The sequence below is a fragment of the Alligator mississippiensis genome, chromosome 10 (genome assembly GCF_030867095.1).
Source record: "Alligator mississippiensis isolate rAllMis1 chromosome 10, rAllMis1, whole genome shotgun sequence".
Taxonomy (NCBI): Eukaryota; Metazoa; Chordata; order Crocodylia; family Alligatoridae; genus Alligator; species Alligator mississippiensis.
In genome coordinates, this window is record NC_081833.1 from 53,181,326 (window position 1) to 53,197,885 (window position 16,560).

The 16,560-nt window shown below is 52.5% G+C and overlaps 1 long non-coding RNA gene across 1 annotated transcript in view; it reads left to right on the plus strand.

The window, feature by feature from the left end:
- The first annotated feature begins 923 nt into the window (after window positions 1-923).
- LOC132243601 (uncharacterized) overlaps window positions 924-16,560 on the plus strand; it is an 82,540-nt gene continuing 66,903 nt past the window's right edge. Inside the window, exon 1 of the long non-coding RNA XR_009455278.1 lies at window positions 924-1,291. This is a non-coding gene — a long non-coding RNA (uncharacterized LOC132243601). The remainder of the gene's footprint in view (window positions 1,292-16,560) is intronic.

A 16,560-nucleotide genomic window follows, 5' to 3' on the forward strand; every position in this document is an offset into this window, starting at 1 on the left:
CGTTCGCATGGACGCGGCGCGGGGCGGCGCAGCCGGGGCCCGGGCCCAGGGCTCGGGGCGCTCTGGGCAGGGCGAGGCTCCTTGGGGGTCCCCTCGGCCAGGCAGCGCGCGCGGGAGCGGAGCCTCAGCCCGGGCGGCGGGGCCCCTCCCGGCAGCCACGGGCTTGAGGACACTGGTGCAGGTCGGTCAGGCGGAGAAAACCCAGCGCTTGGCCCGGGAGGGCCGCGGCTGCCCCGCGCTGCTCAGACGTGAGGCTCCGGCCGCACCAACCCTGCACCCTGCGGCGGGTCCCTGCTGCGCCCGGGCGCGGCCACGACCTGGCCTTGATTTAAGCGCCCCCGAGGGGGACGAAGGGCTGCTTGCCGGGTGAAGAACCCGCGGCCTCCTGCCCCGCCGGAATGAAGGGACCGTGCTCAGATGCGCCCTCGGGGAGGCAGAGGGAGCGGGAGCCGGCACGTGGCTGCCGGAGGCCTGGCTGTTCCCTTGCACAGGGCATGTGTCCCCTCCGATCCCCGCAGCCTGCGAGCCCACGGGCCCTGCACCCCTCTGCCCTCCGAGCCTGGGCCGGGTCCTGCCTGGGTCCACGGGCCTGTGGCTCCCTATGCCTCTAACACCGACGGAGGCGCGGGTCGGCCTCCGTGAAGGAGCCTTTACACCCGCTTCCAGTCATGTCTGATTGAATTTACTGCCGATTAGAGCCGAGCTCCGTTTACACAACGAGGCGCGACGCTCAGTGCAGTTCATTAGCGTGACTGGCGCCTGCTTTATGAGCCATATAGTTAATGGTAATGACCAGCGCTGATTGATTTCTAATGTGAACATAATTACGCAGATGGAAGTGAATTTTAAAAAAATCCACCCGGTTAATTGCTATTTTTTTGGGGGGGGGGGGAGGGGAGGGGCCAGGAGCAGGGGAACAAACCCGCTCCGCTTGGCACGGGGGGGAGATGGACGCGAATATCAAGACTACCCCGGCTCCACCGAGTCCAGCGCAATTATGGGCGAGGCTGGAGCCGGCAGCGCCGCGCGGCAGCCCCCTCCGCCGGGCCCGAGGCGCCTCCCCGAGCCCAATAAGTTTGCTTAGCACGAGCCTCGCCGACTGCCTGCTCCTGGGCTCGCACCGCGCGGGGCTGCGGCCCGGACCAGGCGGCCGCCGGAGCAGCTGCCCCAGCGGGGCACGGGGCGAGGCGGGGCGAGGAGATGAGAGGAGAGAAGCCTTGGAGAGCACCGGCGCTTCGCCGGCCGCCGGCACCCGCGACCCGGGGGGAGACGGACGGAGCCGCCGCAACAGGTAGAGCGCGGCCGGGCGGGCGGCGAGGGGGAGCTGGTTTCTTCCCGCCAGGCGGGCCGGGGCCGGGGCCGGGGCCAGGGCCAGGCGAAGCTCGCAGAGGGGCTCGCAGGGCCGGGTGTGGGGGACGCTCGGGGGCTGGGGTGTCCGCCCAGCCACGCTGCAGGGAGGCGGCGAGGTCCGCCCTAGCCGCAGCCCCCTCGGAGACCTCCCGAGCGCGGCGAAAGCGCCTGATCCGCCGCGCAGCACCTTCCCCGGCCGCCCGGGGCGAAGCGGGTTTCTCAGGTCGGGGCCGCTCCGCCCTGGCCGCTCTGGGCGGGACGGAGCAGAAACCGGGGGCTCAGCACGGCCGCGGCGCGGCTCCCCTTCGGCCCTGCGGAGTCCGGTTGAGCGGCAGCCCTCCGCTCTCCAGGTTTCTCTTGGAGCCCTTGACCGAAGCCCAGGTCATGCTGTTCCTTGGCACCAGGGCTGAGCCGGCGGATTCTCGTTGCCCGTCTCCTCATCCCACCTGAGTTTGTCTCCTGGGGGAGAGTCCGGAAACCATGCATGTCAGCGTGCATCCATTCCCGGAAGCGGGGGGGGGGAACTTTAAAACAGCTAGGCTTCATTTCATCGTAATTTAAAGTCACTTAAGATATTTAACACTTCTAGTATCAAAAGTTCTACTTATTGGCAAAGCTTGAGGAGAGTTTCCCACACCCGGGAAGGTGCCTCCAGCAGTGAGTTGTTGCTTGTGGCATTTCCTCTGCAACAAATATTTTGTGTCACTGGAGAAGGGACTGATGCTGGCAGCACATACAAGTTATTTCTAGTTGGAAAGGAAATCAAGTGAGTGCCTAGGTGTTAGGCTGTAAGCTCTTCAGGGCAGGGACCAGATCTTCAAGTGGTTCTGCCTTGCCTAGACTAGCACAAAAGGGGTTTGGTCTTGGCTGGGGTCCTGAGGCACTACCATCGTACACACTGGTACAGAGGAGTTCCCTTCTTGGGTCGGACCTGAGGTCTGTTCAGTCCAGTTATCCTCTCTGAATGGTGAAGGTCAGGTGATTCAGAGGAAAGCACAAGATCCCAGCAGCAGGTGGATGTAGAATAATTTGCCTCTCCTCCCCAGTCCTCCCTCATTTGGTCTCATCCCAGCCTTATAGTCAGAGCTTGGCTTAAGTCTCAGTGTCTGAGGTTTATTATCTCATCAAAAGGAACTTCAAACTTCAGAAAAACAGGGCTAGAAGGGACCTCAGGAGGTCATCTGACCCAGCAGTGTGCTTGCCAACACCAGCTGCTTTTTTCACCCCCTCCTCAATCAAGTCAGTGCTTGGGGCAGGTGCCCCATGTACCCCACTTTAGTTATGCCACTGATTTAATGCAACCCCCTGCTTGAGGCAGGGGCATCTCTCTCTAAACCACCCCAGGCAAATGTTTGTCCAATCTTTTCTTAATAACTTCAGGAGCAGCCCTCATACAATAACTACCAGGCATAATGCCTGAAACATCAAAAAGACCTTGTAACTGCTACAGGTAATGCAGGGGGAAGACACTGTTAATGTCCTGCCACTGCAAAGACCAGACAGAAGTAGCTTCTTAAAATATGCTTGAGATCTAAGGAAGAGGCCCATGCCCCCACCCTGCTGCTACAGAGGAAGGCAAAAACTTGGGGTATAAGCCTGGAAGGGATCTCATAGAACAGTGGTTATCAACCTGTTGGCCCCCAGGCTATGTCTAAGAGGTCTGCAAAAGATGATTACAATCAATCAAAAGTATGTAAATACCTACACTAAAAATTCAAAGGGGTCTGCATCTCCATTTAAAATTTCCAAAGGACACTACCCTACAAAATATTTTAGGGGTCTACAAATGAAAAAAAGGTTGAAAATCAGTCATTGAACATTAAGTCCAATCCCCTGACACAAGCCATTGTATCGTATTATCCCTTTCTTAAATTGATCACGCACTATTTTAAAACTAGGTAGGTTTTTCTCTCCATGGAAGGCTGTTCCCAAATCTCACTTAACTGGATTGTTAGAAACTCGTCCTCTAATTTCCTAAATTTATGCATGGCTAGTTTATACCCATCTGTTCCTGAATAAATATTGTCCTTAGCTTAAATAGAACTTCATCTGCACTGCATAATGTTCCTCCCCTCTGATAGAGAAGAATCATATCCTCTTGCAGTCATGGTTTAGTTTAGGCTAAATAAATGAAAGTTGTCTTGTCTCCTTATGGGGAAAATACTAACTAGGTTGTGGGTATGATGAAAGCTACCATCATAATGAAACAAGGCTGACAAAACAGAGCAGTTACTTATGAACCTTCCCCCACAAGCTACTGTCCAAAAGTACAGATCATCAGGTCTGCTCCAAAGCCTGCTGAAGTCCATGAGAGTCCATTAATTGAGTTTGGTGCAGGTCCATAGAATGAAATATAGCTTCTGTTTTCAGTTATATATACAGCATGGTGATGCTACTATTAAAGGCATCTGGGGGTCAAGAAAAGATCTGGTCTTAAAAAAAGAGACCATTTAGCTCCTGCAGGATATTAAGCTAAATTCCCAGACGGTGTAAAATGGCATCATTCTATTGTGCTATGAACTTTTTCAAATTGCTTTTCACAGGAAGACATGGAAGAGGAAGCCAGGAAATAGGTTTCTGAAAGTATTTTCCAGTGTTATTATTGAGGTGTATAGTCCAGTCCAGCTGCCCTTCCTTACACAGTCAGTTTCTTTGTTTTTCGGTAGATTTGTTTGAGCCAAGGATTATTTAGATAAGTCAAGATCTGTATTTCCAAGTCCATACTGACCTTTAGTTCAGGTTTCCCTCTGCTTTGATCATTTGGCCTATAGTGTCTTGGGTAGATGATTTTTACAGTATTCTTTATATCACACAAAACTTGACAACACTGTAACAACCATATAATAGCTTTAGGGTCAAAGATCATGGAAATTGTGTAGTATTCAAAAGTATTTCTAGGATAGCTTAATGAACATGGCTGAAACATTTAAGTTGTTTCAATTCATAGACTTTGCATACAAAACACTTGTTTCAGACCAGGGAATCTGATGATGTAGTGTCAGTGCCAGGTGGGCTTTTTTTCTTAAAACAGCCCATAATGTTGTTTGTCTTTTATGCTTAAAGTATCTTACATATAGTATTACCGTTTTATACAAATACTGGAGAAATAGCGAAAAAACTTCTTTCTGTAACCAGCAGAACAAATCCTGGATGCTAAGGCCGGTGAGAAAAGTTGTATAGGTGGTAACAATTCAGTAGAGCTTTGTTCTTACCATTGTGTACCTGCCTGTCTTCCTTCCTTCTGCTTTGGACGCACCGGACCAGGCTCGCTTGGAGCTGCGTGGGGTGATCCTGAGCATAAGACTCCCCGGCTTCCAATCTTTTTTCTTTTCTGACTCCCACCTGTCTAAAGGTCTCTAGCTTCTGTTTATCTCGCTTTCTGATTCTTTTCTTGCATTTTTGCAGCTTTTTCCCCCCTTTTTCTCTCCTCTTTCTCCCCTCCCCACTGTACTTCTGGTTTCTTTGTCTGTGAGTTGCTTCTTTAGAGCCTTCTTTCTTATGGTCTCTTTTCTTTTCTTTCTTTCTTTTCTGTTTGCTTGTTGCGGGGAGTTATCTTTTCCATTAGCTTGCCTTCTGACGGGTGCTCTTAATTACTCCTCCTTCCCCCGCTTTGCTTTCTTTCATTTTTGCTGTTTCAACCCCCTCCTCCCCCCCTGCCATTTTTTTTCCTCCACTCCTTTCCCCCTCCCATCTAGAGTTTTGTGGCCACTTTCCCAGACACTTATCTTTTTAGTTAGTATAAACTTTTTTTGTTTTCTTTTGCTTTCTTTTGCTTAGTTATAACTTCAAATTAACCCAGTGCTAGGAGGAATGGCTGCTCCTACACCCAGCAGCTGGCTTGAGGATGCCTCTCAGAACCTCCCCATTACCCATGGCTTGAGGGTTCACAACCCTTCCTACGTTGGGGTCGAGGTCTGCGTCGATGCCCTTGCTAGTCTCCTGGGACAGTGTAACATACGTTATGCAGGTCGTGTTAACACGGTCCCAATGATTTACCTCAGTGATCCCACCTTAGTTAACAGGGAGTGCACAGAGGGCCTGGACATTGTGGGCACGCATTGTTTTGTCACGCCCCTAGACACTCCAGCACTGAGGGTGGTGATTTCTAATGTGCCCCTGCATGTGATCGATTGGGAGCTGGCCAAGGAACTCGAGCCCTATGGGGTTCTTATGAGTCCCTTTCGCTGATTGACAATAGGAAGTAAGAACCCCAAACTGAGGCACGTCCTGTCTTTTCGAAGGCAGGTTTTCATGCTTCTTAGGAAGGGCCCACGGTCTCTGCCTCAGTCCTTGAGCCTCATGTTCAGTGGGCAGAGGTTTGTGATCTATTTTTCCTTTGGGGAGACCACATGTTTTCAGTGTGGGAGCTCTTCCCACCTAGCAGCCCAATACCCGCGGGGGAGATCAGCCAGAACATTGGTGACTACAGCAGTGCCGATGGATGGCGCATCCACTTCTGGGATGCAGGCCCCACACAGTGAGGCCGGCAGCTTTTCCGGACCTCCTTCTCCCCTGTTCCATCTGAGGCGGCTGGAATCTCTGGCGTGAGAGTCCAGCGGAAGGGCTGGGACTAGGCCCCAACCCTCCCCCCAGCTCATTCCACCTACAGTGCCCACCCCCACCAGTATGGAGATGCCACCAGGTGGAGAGGCTGATGCTTCCACTTCCCCCCTTCTTGCCCTGACCACCCTGATTGAGGTGGCTGGGGTGGTTGGCGATTGTGGCACCAAGGCCCTGTCAGATGAGAGGGTTCAGGCCTCCACCCAGTTATCTTCCACCACAACTTTGTTTGGGGTGGATGGCCCTGGGGAGGCAGGCCAGAAGCAGTCTGACCCATCCTCTATGAAGGGTGGGCCATCTGCCACAAAGAAGAAGAACAAAGAGCAGAAAGTGAAAGGGACCACTCAGGACTCACCATCCCTGCTGAGACCTTCCTCAGCTGGTGCTGGGAGGGCCCCTGCTGGAGAGCCTGGCCCCACTCTGGCTGTCATGTCAATGACCCTGTTGACCGGGGATGACAGCTGCTTGGGGGGGGGGGTGAAGGTGGGGGTCACTGACCCCTCACCTGTCTCCCAGCTTCCGGAGGTGGGTGGCAGTAAGACCTATGCACAATGTCTCTCTTCTGGAGATCTGACCCAGGGGGCAGCAGAGGAGTCTGCTGACCTCTTGGTCACACCCCAGGCTACTGAACTAGATGAGGAGGCTAGTGAGATGGAGATCCAGCTTTCTGAGTGTCGCAAGCGACCTCGAGAGCAGGATGGCCTCTCTCCCCCCAAGAAAGTGGGGACTGCTCTTCAAGAGCCAGACCTTGACCTGGACGATCAGAGGAGGTTGATGGGCTTAGATATTGAGGGTGTAGAAGCTGAGCTCCCAACTAGGGAGCAGCCTCACCATGCGTCTGTCGGAAATGTGCAGCCCATGTTGGCAGACTCCCCCCCCCCCCCGGGTCTCCTGACATTTTTGAAACAGACTAAGGGACAGAAGAACATAGCGGGGTGCATCACCCAATGGTGTACAGATCCTAAAGTTTTTATCAAGGCTGCCAGAGCTGCAGCCAAACTTATGCAACAAGATCTAGGCACTCGGCAGATGGCTTATCGTCTGGAGAAGCTCACACAGTAGGTGAGAGATGAATGGGGCCTGGCGGGGTCCCTGGAGTAGAGTAGGGGATGATTGGCTTTTTTTTTGACCTGTCTCTTCTTTTTGCTCTGTTCTCGGGGGCTTGCTCTTCTATCTACACCTTACCTCATTCTTCCTCTCCCATACCCACACCCATGGCAGCCACAACTATTGGTACTTTTAACATCAATGGCTGTTGAGATCTGGTGAAATGGGAGGCCGTTCTGGAGCTCCTGCACCAGAAGCGGCTGGCTGTCGCCTTCCTCCAGGAGACGCATTCCAACAGGCTCAATCAGTTAGCTTGGCACACTGCCTGGCAAGGCCAGTTGTTTTGAGCCACGGCACCAACTGTAGCACTGGGGTTGCAACTCTTCTACCGTCACAACTACAGCATGACACGGTGGTGGCACGGGAGATTGTCCCCGGCCGCCTGCTGACTGTCCACGTCACTTTAGCACAACACCACCTGCTACTTGTCAATGTTTATGCACCTACTGATGGCCAGGAGAGGGTCACTTTCTTTGAGACCTTGGCCACCCTTTTGCGTGATGCTAGTGAGAATGATGACCTGCGCCTTGTAGGTGGGGACTTTAATTGTACTGCTGACACCCCGCTCGATTGTACAGGGCCTGAGCCTCACCTGCCCTCAGCCCGCAAGCTGCAGTCTGTCTTGGAGACTGCAGGCCTTGTTGATGTCTGGCAAGCCCTGCACCCCGACGCGCGCCAGTACACCTGGGCCAGGATGAGTGCTGGTGGTCTTGCTATGGCCTGCCTCGACCGTATTTATGTCACCAGGCACCATCTGCCACTCCTATGCAGTGGTCACATCATTCCCTCAGGCCTGTCAGATCATGGCATGGCTTGCTGTGAATTGAGCCTGCCGGGGAGAACCTGCACATGAGCACCCTATTGGTGCTTCAGCGTCAGTCTACTTCAAGACTTTTACTTCCGGGACTGTTTTGCCAACTTTTGGCAGGGCTGGGAGGCCACAAGACTAAATTACTTCTCCTGGAAGCTATGGTGGGATGTGGGCAAGGTACATATCCGGGCTTTTTGCCAGCAGTACACGCAGCTGGCCACCAATGAACTGCGCTGCTGTATCAGAGAGCTGGAGGAAGATGTGGTAGAGCTCGAGGCTGCCCTGCTGGCTGCTGGCAGTGATGCGGTGCTGTGCGAGAGCCTCTGGTTCCGTAGGAAGTGCCTGCGTGACTTGGCAGAGAGTGTGGCCCGTGGAGTGAGGATCCATGCCTGCTGCCAAGAGCTGGCCGAAACAGATGCCCCAACCCACTTCTTCTTCAACCTGGAGCGACGGCGGGCAGCAAGCAAAGTCTTAGATCACCTCAAGACCGTATTTATGTCAAGACCCCTGAAGACCCCTGAAGGCCAGGTAATGACTGACCCGGGTGAAGTACGTGAGCACGCCTTCTATCGTGACCTGTTTGTGGCTGAGCTGTCCTGCCCTGAGTCCATGCGGGAACTCCATGCGGGCCTGCCACACCTTTGTGCCCTGGAGGCCAGTGAGCTTGAGCAGGAATTGTCTCTGGCAGAGCTGATAGCTGCCGCAGCTGGCTTCACCTCTGGTAAAGCCCCAGGCTTTGATGGGTTACCTGCTGAGTTCTACAAGACTTTCTGGCCTCTTCTCGGTCCCTGTCTCCTGAGTGTTTTCTAGGAGAGTCTTGCTGACAAGGTCTTGCTGATCAGTTGCCACCGTGCAGTGCTCATGCTGCTGCCCAAGAAAGGAGACCTTGGCTGCATTAAGAACTGGCAGCTGGTCTCCTTGCTGTCTGTGGACTATAAGATTCTGGCCAAAGCACTGGCCACCCGCCTCCGCACTGTCATGGCCTCCATCACCGGGCCTGAGCAGAGCTACTGCGTGCCGGGCAGCACCATCCAAGACAACCTGTTTCTGCTGCGCAACCTGCTTACAGCCAGTGAACTCTTTGGCCTAGACATTGGTTTCATCTCTTTGGATCAGGAGAAAGCCTTTGACTGGGTGGACCACGCCTACCTCTTTCAGACCGTGGAGGCCTTTGGCTTTGGGCCCTTTTTCACCGGGGCCCTCCGGGTCTTGTATCAAGACACTTCCAGTCTGCTCAGGGTGAATAGGGTGCTTTGTGCCCCATTCCCCGCACGCAGAGGCATCCATCAGGGCTGCCCCCTGTCAGGCATGCTCTGTGCCCTGGCCATTGAGTCACTGCTGCATGCACTGCGGTGCTGCCTGGGTGGTGTGGCTTTGCCACCGGCCATGGGCCTGTCCATTGCCCCTTAGCTCTGGCTATCAGCATATGCAGATGACGTGACCATCTTCCTTAACACCCAGGAAGATGTGGAGGCCCTGACAGACTGCCAGCAAGCCTACGAACGCACCTCTTCAGCCCGTATCAACTAGGCCAAGAGTGTTACCCTGTTTCTTGGTGCATGGATCACTATGACTCCCCCAGATTTGCCAGGGGGCCTAACCTGATGCCATGAGGGCCTTAAGGTCCTGGGCATGTTCCTAGGGGCATCGACCTTCATGGCGTGCAGTTGGGACGGCCTTGAGGAAGGAGTGGAGGCCTGCCTACAAAGGTGGCATTGGCGCCAACCCAGCCTCTCCTATCGTGGACGTGTCCTCATCACAAGCAACCTAGCGGCGGTGACCTTGTGGCACCAGTGCACCGTACTCGATCCGCCACAGGACCTACTCGAGAGACTCCAGCATCTCCTGGTCAATATTTTCTGGGATGGGCGCCACTGGCTCCCACCAGCTGTCCTTTACCTCCCTGTAGCTAAGGGGGCCAGAGTTTGGTTGACCTTGTGAGCAAGGTGGTTGCCTTCAGGCCCTTCAACGGCTCCTGTATGGCAAGGAACGGCTACCTTGACAACAACTGCTGTGATGGTTTCTGCAGAGGGTGAGGGCCCTCGGCTTTGACCGGGAGCTTTTTCTGTTGGACCTCACGCTTCTGAACTGGGTGGTGCTTCTGGCTTTCTACTGTGGTATGGTACAAGCCTGGCAAGCCACTTTCCGCCTTCGGACCCAGGCCTGTCACCTTCAGTTCCCACATTTGCTGAGGGAACCCCTGGTGCACAACCCAGTTCTGAGGCACCCCGTGCCGAGCCTGGCCTCTGCCAGTCTCATGGCCGTTCTCATCCAGGCACGTGTCCTCTACCTGAGCCATCTCCTTGACCCCGCTCGGTTGGCCTGGCTCTTGCCCGAGGCCTTGACCACCCGGCTGGGCATGTGCTCCATCCGCAGTGTGGGCCGTCTCTTGTGTGACATCTGGGCTGCCCTCCCAGTGGAGGCAGCAGCCACCCTGAACAACCATCTCTGGGCGGGCCAGGTCCCCTGTGCTGCGGATGTCCCGAGTGAGGCTTTTCCTGCATTACCAGTCACCCCGGCCGTGGCTGGTGAGCTGGCCGGTGGCCCTGGCACCCTGCTGATGCTCCCTGTGCCTCCTGACAGTGACACGGGTTGCCCCTTTGCTTTTCTGTCGAGTAGAAGCCTATATGCCTGAGTGGTTCATGCCCGCCATGACCAAGTACTGGCGGGCTGCCCCGATACACCGTGGCAACGGTGCCTGGGGCCGCCAGTTCCCCACCAGCCTACCCGGCGTGGCACACATTGTATGCCAAGAAGACTGGTGACCTGCAGTGGCAGTTGCTGCACAGCATCCTAGCCACTGGCACGTTTGCATCCCACTTTGACCCAGCCACCTCGATGGCCTGTCCCTTCTGCCCGGGGGTGTTGAGGAGACCCTCTTTCATGCCTTCCTCGACTGTCCCTGCCTGTGGCTGCTCTTTGTCACCCTCGAGCCACTGCTGTGAGCGCTGGGCAGGAGCTTCTCAGAGACCACCTATGTGTGCTCCTACCCATACCGGGTAGCTGAGAAGGGCCCCGTCTGCCTGGCCAACTTTTTACTCGGTCAAGCCAAGATGGCCGTCCTCAAGAGCCGCCGAAACCGGCTTGCTGGGACCAGCTCAGATGATGCCCTGCGGCTTTTCTGCCTCCTGGTGCAGGCATGCCTCTCGCTGGAGGTTGAGTACACTGTGCTCTGGTGGGCGGTGACCGCCTTGGAGACACACTAGGCCCTTGAGGGACCGCTGTGCCATGTGGAGGATGGCTGTTTCAAATACACGCTCTGATGTCATGACCAGTCTGGGTGACCGGGCTGGCTTGGTGTCAGACTACGATTTCCAGCTCTTGCCATGTCCTGGGCCCTCACCAGGCTGCTTTTTTGCTTTCTTTTTGTATGGGAAGTTGAAGGTGTTGTCACGTGTATGATTGGATAGAGCAGAGTACAAATTGTTTATTTATAGTTATGACCATGTGGCCGGCACTCTGACCACAAAACTAGCATGTAAGACACGACGTGGAATGTAGCGAAGGTGTCTGTCACGGTGTGATGTGATGAATGCAATGACATGGTGTTCTTGGTTTGATAGTAATTTGTTTGTTTTTTTGCTTTGTAAGCGGACAACCTTTTTGAATCCCTGAACCCCTGAATAAAGTAGTTAAAAAGTCAAAGTCCTTCCTTCCTTTGTCAGAATAATTTCTTGAACACTGTATAATTTTCCTTGGCTTATTTCTGCTGACAATCATATTCTAGGAATTTTATAATTTCAGTATTTATTGGTTTATGGAGTTATCTGTAGATACTTTTGTAGAACTCAATGTAATGAATAATTTGCATACCTCTGTATATAATGTTTGTGTTGATTCAGAGAGTGTTGCAGCATGGGTGGGAAGGAATTGGCAGCTTTTGGAGGTGAACTGGAAGAAAAGACGTAGTAAGCATATCACTGAGGGAGCAGAGTTAAAAACGAGGCTTGGTTTGCATGCCGGATGGTGGTGAAATTAGTAGAGGTGATCGATGGCACAATGGAAGTGTCATGCAGGGGTCAGGCAGGGAATCTGGAAGAGAAAAGAAATGCATGCATGTACCTGGAAGAGAAAAGTAAGCCGAACCGTGTAGATGACTGACCTTGAGCAAATTTGCCTGGGCAGCAGGGGGTGGGAGAACAATTACCTTCCCGGGGAGCTGCCTGCTGTATGTGTGGGTTCTGAACTCAGAGTCCAGGCTGGGACAATGTCCCTGTGCCTTGGCAGCAGGTAGCTCCCTGCCCCAGCTCTGCTATCGGAGCGAGGGCTGAGACATTGGTTCTTGTCTCTGGGAGCTGCCTGATGCCAGGGTGAGCCCTTAGTGAGGAGCCCGGGTCCAGACAATGTCCCCCTGCCCCTGCAGCAGGCAGCTCCTGGCCCTGACTACGATCTGCCTGCTGTCAGGGCAGGGGAACATTGTCCTGGCCAGACTCTGCACTTGGAGCCCGCCACAGCAGCAGGGATCAGTCTCTCAGCCCCTGCTCTGATTACAGAGCCAGGGCTGGGAGCTGCCTGCAGGAGGAGAGTTCCCCACCCAGCCCAGAGCTGGCTGGGACCCACCCCAGAATAGGACAGTTCTTGGCCGGCCCCAGGCTGCACAGGGAAATCTTCACGTACAGCTCAGAGCTGGCTGGGAACTATCTCATTTTGGGGCAGGTCCCACCCAGCTCCAGGCTGCACATGCAGGCTTCCCCACACAGCCCAGGGCTGGCTGGGAACTGTTGTGTTTTGGGGCAGGTCCCAGCCAGGCCTGGGCTGCATGAGGAAGCCCCGGTAGGCACAGGGCTTGTCTGTATGTGCATGGGGTGGGAGAGCTCTGCAGCAGCAGCTATCTCCTGGCCTGTGTGCGTCACTGCAGCCGGCAGAGCTCTTCTGGCCCCATGCTGCCTGCCAGCCCTGGGGCTAGCACCCGGTGAGAGCCTGGAGCTCCCCCTGGCCGATGGAGAGGAGCAGAGCAAGGCAGGAGGAACCCTGTGCTGGATTGCTCCCATTGGCAGCAAATCGGCTTCCAAGAGGTAGCATATGTAGACATGCTTCCCAGTAAGCTTACTGAAGAGTATTTTACTGTGTAGTAAGCCTACTTGGAATTAATAGCACATGTAGACATGCCCAGTAAAGCATCATCTACATGTGCAGTGCTATTAGGCCAGGGTAAACTAATTAACTCTGCCATAGCATAATACTGCCTGATGCAAGTATTATCCTATGGTGGAGTTGTTTACGCTGCCATAACTCATGTGTAGACAGTGACCAGGGATGGCTGGGACATAAGGGTGCTACAGAGTGGGGCTACCTGCCGGCTAGTCCTGCACTGTAGCACCCTTGTGGCCCAGCCAGCTCCTTCTCAACACTTTGAGCTGGGGCAGGGAGCAATTCTGGCCTGGCAGGCTGACTCTCTGGGCCCTGTGCCAGGTAGGGCTGCATTGCCCCGGCTGAATGTGCTGTGGTCCTGGGACATGTGTAAATGCTGCACCCAGGAGCAATAAATTCCAGCATGAACTACACTAGGGTTTATTTAGGCACATTAATTGTAGATATGCACTGTGTGTGATATAGATACTTAGTTTCTTGAGGACAGCAAGCTAATACTGCAAGCCTTTTGTCATGACTCTTGTATACTAATGGTAGTTGTGATGTGGCTAAAGCCCTTTGGTTACAGTCTGGCAGTTGGAAAGATAAATGAATACTAAACAGCTGTAGGTCATCCACAGAATTGTAATTTGATTCTTTTTCTTCTTTAAAAACCTTTTTACCATTTAAGAATGTTTAATTCTTTCTTTATTGTAATGAATTTTGAATAAGTTGGAAGATGCTGAAAAGAAAGCTTTAGGGGTAAGGTGAGATGTGGGTGGTAAAGTGGGCTAGTTTATTATTTCTGCAATGAAATTCTAGTTTTCAAAGGGTATTGCTTGTAAGTTACTATAGCCAGAAACTGGTCTGATTAGTAAAATTAGTGTCAGATACTCCAAAGAAAGGAAGAAGATTCTCTCCTCAGGAGTTTCATATGTATTTTCTTACTATATTTACTCAAATACAAGAGGAGGGATTTTGCCCACAATTATCCTAGGGAAAAAAAACCCTTGTCTTATGATCACATAGAGGCAAATCTCACTAAATACATTGTCTATCATTAAACAGCTATGAAGTTGATTGAATGCAGCCAACACTGAACAAGACTAGAAAACACATGGCTCATATTGGGCAAACATGCTGATGGGAAACTTTTGTGTGTGTGTGTGGTCCTTAAAAGCAACGGGCAGTTGTTTCCCCAGAAGGGAACGACTATAAGCCCTGGAGGTACTCAGGGAGGTTGGAACAAGCTCCAACATCTTCCCCTAGTAACAAAAATGCTCCTCCCCCAGCCCTTAAAGATGAAACAACAAAGTGGGCAGGTGTTCCCTTCACAGGGAACTGGCACCAGGCCTGGAGGTACTGCAGTGCCAGGCTGGTATGTGTAGGGCCAATGCCAGCCTTTGTACCTTCCCTCCCTTTGGTGCTAAAAATGCTTGATCTTAGCCAGAAGGCTGAGATGCTGATGGTGCCTACCACCTTTTTGGAAAATATATACCATATATACAATAATGTGAGGCTGTAACAGTGTACAGTTACCCCCCACCCCCTACTTTCATATCCCTGTCTCATGATTAGTCTGTTCCACTTGACAGGAGCACAGAAAGCAAATAAGTTGGTGGTGCTTGGAGCAAGGGCAGAGAAACAGGGCTTATAGCAGGGCTTACAGCTGGTCTCTCTTTCTTTCTTTCTTTCTCTATAAGTATATGTATATGTATTCGTATTCATGCCTCAGGTCCATTCTGCCCTGCTGCCAGCTTCCCAAGTGCCTCAGCCCCTCACACCAAAATGTACTGATCTCTCCCAAGCAGGAAAGAGGACAAGAGAAGTGGGGCAATACCCAGCATCACCTTGGGCTCAAAGCTCTGGGCCCAGTTCAGCACACCCACTGCCACCCTCCCCCAACACTATGAGCCTAGAGGGTACAGAAAACCACTGTGTCACTGAGCTGCCCAGGTCTCCCAGCTACATGCCATGCACACCCCTTAACAGGAGGTCCTGCCTGCCTTCCTGCCTCTGGAGCAGGATAAAAGGGACAGTTAGTGACCCCAGCTTTAAGATGCAGGGACTAACAACTGGCTTGCTCAGGAGTTGAACTGAGGACCTTCTGCACTCTAAATAGAAATCATGCTACTAGACCAGCAAGCCTGAGCCACCCTGCTACATGCTGTGTATGTGTGTTAGGGCCTGTCAAGTGAACTGGACGGTGATGAGACAGGATGTAAGAGCAGAGGTGTGTACATGTACATATATATTATGTGTGTGTGTGTGTGTGTGTGCGTGTGTGTACATACCTCTGCTTTTAGATCCAGAAAGGTCCACTGATTAGCCCCAGAGAACCCTGCCTGAGGAAGATGGAAACAATTGATCTCCTTTGGTACTGCCTGTACGCAAATGGAAGTATGGAGGAGGGTAAACCTACTTCTCTGGATGGTGACAGGGGTCAAGACCATGACCAGAGGCAGCTCTGTACAGGCACCTGACCAAGCAACAAGGGATTCTGTCAGCCTGTTTCAACCAGTTCATTTCCTTATCAGGAGATAAACTGAGGCATGAGTGTGTGCATGTGTGTGTATATATACATACATATATAGTGTGTGTGTGTGTGTGTGCATACACACCTGTGCTTTTACATCCTGTCTCATCACTGGTCCAGTTCACTTGACATGCCCTAGCACACACATGCTGTTACAGCCTCAAAGGTGCCTGTAAAGAGCTGCCTCTGGTCATGGTCTTGACCCCTGTCACCATTCAGAGAAGTAGGCTTACCTACCTCCGCACTTCCATTTGCGTATGGGCAGTACCAAAGGACGCCAGTTGTTTCCATCTTCCTCAGGCAGGGTTCTCTGGGGGCTAATCAGTGAACCTTTCTGGGACTTACAACTTACCACAACAATAGGTAAGAGCAACCCACCTGAACAAGATGCTTGGTAGTCCCCATTAATTGCAGTCCCCCTGTCACTGTCTTTTTTTGTGAAGTCATGGTGAGCCACTACGTTGCATACATCTCAACTTCCTGTTCACTCACAGGGATGAACCTTTCCTTCCTATTTATAATAATTCCTGTTTATTAACCAGTTTTAAATGTTTTGAAACATCACAAAATGGAGTCCCATACAGTTTACCCAGAATCCCTCTGTTGCTCCCTCTCTCAGCCTGGCACATAGGATTAGCGTGGCCTTGCCCTCCATGAGATGAAGCCAGACCAGGTCGACCTATGCCTCATCTGCACATAAATTTTTGGAGCACAGAGTCATAGATTGTTAGGGGCTGGAAGGGACCTTGCAGATCATCGGGTCTAGCCCCCCGAAGTCCAGCCCCCCCACAAATCCAGCATCCAGGACTTGTCACAAGAACACCCAGGTCCAATCAAGAGAAGGGGCTAATAAGCACATGGATCCTTTGTAGGTAGTATCTAAAATATACACATGTACTGAGAAGTGCTGAGCTGTGGGATTGCCATGGCTTGAAATGCTGTTGACTCTGGTAGACCCGAATGAACTATGTGATAAATTAGGAGCTTTTGGTTTTGGACTAATATTATGCATTGGTTGCACTACATATAAGTAGGTGCCAAAGTGCTGCTCAAAATTGTGTTTATGGGGTACCTATGCTAAAACTTGTATCAGTTTCAAAAAAAGGAACATGCATCAATTCTGGAT